Source organism: Molothrus ater, chromosome 4 (assembly GCF_012460135.2).
Source record: "Molothrus ater isolate BHLD 08-10-18 breed brown headed cowbird chromosome 4, BPBGC_Mater_1.1, whole genome shotgun sequence".
Taxonomy (NCBI): domain Eukaryota; kingdom Metazoa; phylum Chordata; class Aves; order Passeriformes; family Icteridae; genus Molothrus; species Molothrus ater.
In genome coordinates, this window is record NC_050481.2 from 8,106,918 (window position 1) to 8,111,099 (window position 4,182).

The 4,182-nt window shown below is 46.5% G+C and overlaps 1 long non-coding RNA gene across 1 annotated transcript; it reads right to left on the bottom strand.

The window, feature by feature from the left end:
* Window positions 1–699: 699 nt before the first annotated feature.
* On the bottom strand, window positions 700–3,913 carry LOC129046680 (uncharacterized). Its single transcript, XR_008508347.1, has 3 exons — window positions 3,841–3,913; window positions 1,034–1,151; window positions 700–754 (listed from the first exon to the last, which is right to left on the bottom strand). It is a non-coding gene; the product is annotated as an uncharacterized LOC129046680 (long non-coding RNA).
* Between the last annotated feature and the right edge of the window lie 269 nt (window positions 3,914–4,182).

Sequence of the window (4,182 nt, forward strand, 5' to 3'; positions counted from 1 at the left end):
CACTGAAGTGGGGCTTGGTCAGGGCAGTTCTCCCTGCTGCCAGGTTATGAGCTTGGTGTGTGTGTGTCACGTAGTCTCTCATGAAAACAAAAGGCTTCAGTTGGGGCACACAAAGAGGAGCAAGGAAGGGGCTGATTCTGTAATTGTGTCCCAGCAGAAATCGCTTTCCTAAGTGTCTGCTCCAGTAGTACCAGACCGCAGGTGCAAAGCTGGGAGAATGACAGCAGAAGAACAAGGAAAGAATACTGCTGTCTTTCCCCAGCAAAGTCTACATGTTATATCCATTTTTCATGGAACAATAATTTTAATTGCTGCAGTTTACAGGACTGCTGACTTGAACAACTGTCATAGATAACCAGAGCAGAATTCACCCCTTGGGTGATAGTATTCCTCAGTAGTTTCCTTCTAGAGGCAGAAAGGTTTAAGGTCTGGTCCTAAAGTCATTCTTCACAGGCAAAGAACCAGAAATGGGGCACTTCAGGTGAGAAACTCCAAGGAGCAGGTTTTGTGAGAGGTTTCAGAATCATTAGCATTCCTAAACTTTGGTTCAGAGCTGCAAAAAACATTTTGTTTGTACAAGGCCTCACATAGGAAGAACTTATTCATGGTCATGGCAAGGAAGTTGATGGCAGTTTGCTGTAAATTATTATAATAAGTAGCTGATGCTAATGAGCTGCCAGAGAGCCTTTTGGATTGATTCCCTTCAGCCCCAGCAGCTGTTCCTACGGTTTAAGGGCACTCGATTGGTTCATTCCTAGGTAAAAACGTTATAACATTGGTTTCAAAACGACTACGCATCTCTAGTCAGAGTTTCCTGCATTCCTGTATACAATAGAATGGATAGATTCTTTCCAAATCATTCTTTCCAAATGGTTTTAGAGATAAATTCCAATTCTTTGCCCATACCTGTAAAAACGAAAAACTTGACAGGTTTTGGTGTTCTACACCCACCCCTCCGTGTGAATTTTCTGGCAGCTTTTGGTCCCTCTGGGGCAGGGTAACCCAGCATGACCCCCCCTCATTCCCCACTCACCTGCTCCTCCATCACAGCCTGGTGTGACCGTGTCCACAGGAGTCTGAGGATGAGGGAAGAGACGAGGAGTTGACTCCATGTTTCAGAAGGCTTGATTTATTATTTTATGATCTATATTCTATTAAAAGAATAGAAGAAAGGATTTCAGCAGAAGGCTGGCTAAGAATAGAATAGGAAAGAATGATAACAAAGGTTTGTGGCTCAGCTCTCTGTCCAAGCCAGCTGGATGTGATTGGCCATTAATTAGAAACAACCACATGAGACCAATCACAGATGCACCTGTTGCATTCCACAGCAGCAGATAATCATTGCTTACATTTTGTTCCTGAGGCCTCTCAGGAGAAAAAATGCTAAGGAGAGATTTTTCAGAAAATGTCATGGCTACAGCCTGGCTCTCCTCCTAGGACACTGCGGTGCCCCAAATGCCATCAGAGCCCCCAAGTCTCCAGCCCCTCTCCCTCAGCCTTACTTCCTCACCCCCAAAGAAGGCACAGAAGGAATCAAACTGCCCTGGACAGCAGAGTGGTGCTTTATTCAAGCCCTTTCCACGAGTACATCTCCCCCAAAAGGGACTCTGCTGCAACAAGAATGAGGGGCAGCCCCCAGAAGTTCCTCCCCAGCCCTGCAGTCACAGGAGAGAGGCAGAAAGAGGGAGGGGCAGCAGAGAGGACACAGGAAGAAAAGTAAGAACGGGGTGCAGAATGAAGTTGAAAAAACAACTAAAACCAAAAACAACAACAAAACCTGGGATGGGCAGCATAACAGAGAGGGATTAAAAAAGAACGGGGACAGGGAAGAGCACACAAGGATCCAGTAGAGAAACAATGGCACACAGGAGCACCAGAGAGCCACCAAGAATATAAAAGGAATACAAGGAAGGCATAAACAAACAAAAAAGCCAAACAAACAAAAAAAACCAAAACAAACAAAAAAAAAAAAACCACCAAAAAACCCACAAAAAAACCCCAAAAAAACCCAAAACAAGAACACCCCCCCCCCCAAAAACAAACAAACAAAAAAAAAACCCCAAAATCAAAAAACGAGCCAACCAAAGAAAAACAAAGAAAACCAGACTGGGATGGGCAGCATTACAGAGAGGGATTAAAAAAGAACAGGGACAGGGAATGGTTCACAAGCACCCAGTGAGAAAGAATGGCATGGAAATCACCACACAGAATAAAAGAGGAACAGGAGCGGGCCATGGAGAAGGACAGAGGAAAAGGAAGAGGCAACACACAGGGTGCTCAGAATTCATGTGATGAGAGGCTCAGACGTGTTTTGCACAGCACAATGAATGGTCTGATTTTCAGAACACAATTGAGAACAGACAGCAAAACTGCCTCAAGGGTACAGAGGCTTCCTAAGAATTCTCCTGGAACAGGTAAAGAAGAGAAACCACACAGACTATCAATGCAAGACTCTAAAACCAGCAAGAGATTTATTCTTGTCTATTAAATGTTAAAAATCACATGCATAATTATAGAATATTGTGGTTCAAAAAATATTTCAAAAACCAACCCTGACAGTGTACCTGCAACTGCTATAAAATATCTATTATATATATATGAACATGATGGTTTTCTGTAACCAAAACCATGAGACAAGGATGCAACCATGCAGGTACTGCAGAGTGAACTGACGCCCTGCATCAGACAGTCTTGTCAAACTCCTGCTGGCAGAACTGAGCTCACCCCAGCCCACAGACGCACTCGTCCGCACACGGATTCACACGCAAGTGACAGCTGGGGAAACAAGGAGTGGCAGAAAATCAGATTTTGCACACTACAGCCAAGACCTGTGAAAGGCCGCAGCGGAAAATGCTGCAAAGGAGCCCGTGGTACAAGAAATGCAGGCTCATAGGCTGTCTCCTCCAGACATGCTGCTGGAATATTCTGCAGAGCTGGCCACATGCACAGTGCCCCCGAGCCCTGTAAGCAACATCAGAAACGTCAGCACGTGTTTCACCAGGCACTTAAACCTTAAGACACGGTTTAGCTCCTAAGGAAGGCAGCCAACAAAGATGTTTGTAACATTTACCAAGGAACAGATAGAAAAATGACAGGTTGCTCAGATCTAGGAGCTTTTCCATTTTCATTCCAAGTCCCAGCCCCACCATCCACTTACCAGCCCCGCAGTGATTTCAGCTTCCCCCAACAAGTGCCATCACAGGCCCAGGCAATATTCTACCATCGACGGGGTTTTCAGGCACAAGGTTGCAACAGAGAAAAGAAGACGGAGACAGAGAGAGAGAGAAGGAGACAGAGAGAGAGGAGACAGAGAGACAAGACGACAGAGAGACAAGAAGACAGAGAGAAAAGGAGACAGAGAGAAAAGGAGACAGAGAGAAAAGGAGACAGAGAAGCAAAGGAGGGTGGGAAAACTGAAGAAGGACAGGAGTTAGAAAAGAAAGTGGTTAGGATTAGACTTCAAGTGAAAACTTAGGGGTAGAGTGAAAAAGGAAAAGACTAAGAGCAAAAAAGACAAACCAAGGAAAAGGAGAACACAGGGAGAAAAAGAAGCAAGAAGAGTGAGGGTGAAAGTTATAAAGAAATAAGATGCAAAGTATAGACAAAAGAGAGAAAAATAAATACAGTCAGAAAGAAATAGTGAAATGGACAAACAGAAAAAAAGAAGCAGATGGACACAGAGTTACAGAAGCAGAGACACAGTTTTAGAAAGAGTGAGAAACAGAAACAAAGGGTTAGAGACAGATGGAAATTCAGTTAGAAATAGAAAAGTGAAGTGAGGAGCAAAAGGAAGAAAGCACCATGGCTGGCCAGGGCTTCTCCTGGACGCTGCAGGTGTACCTGCTGATGCTTCTGGTCCATCCACTCGACCCTTCCAGCCGTCCTGAGCAGGACATGGGCACCTCGGGTCTGCTTCCCGAGGAGCTGGAGCTGCAGGACACGGACCCTGAGGCTGCCCCGTGGGTGGACTTGGCGCTGGTGTCCTGGACGTGCTTCCTGCTGGAGCTGCTGATCACGGGCATTGTCCTGGGATGCTGCCTTGGCAGAAGGCTCTGGAGACGCTGGAGAGAGGTGAGGGAGGGCGGCAGGACGGGGCAGACCCCGAGGCTGCTGGGCCTCCTGGGCAGCCGCTTGGCCAAGGCCCCGCGGCGGAGGGGAGCGGAGCCTCCGGGCAGGAGCGGG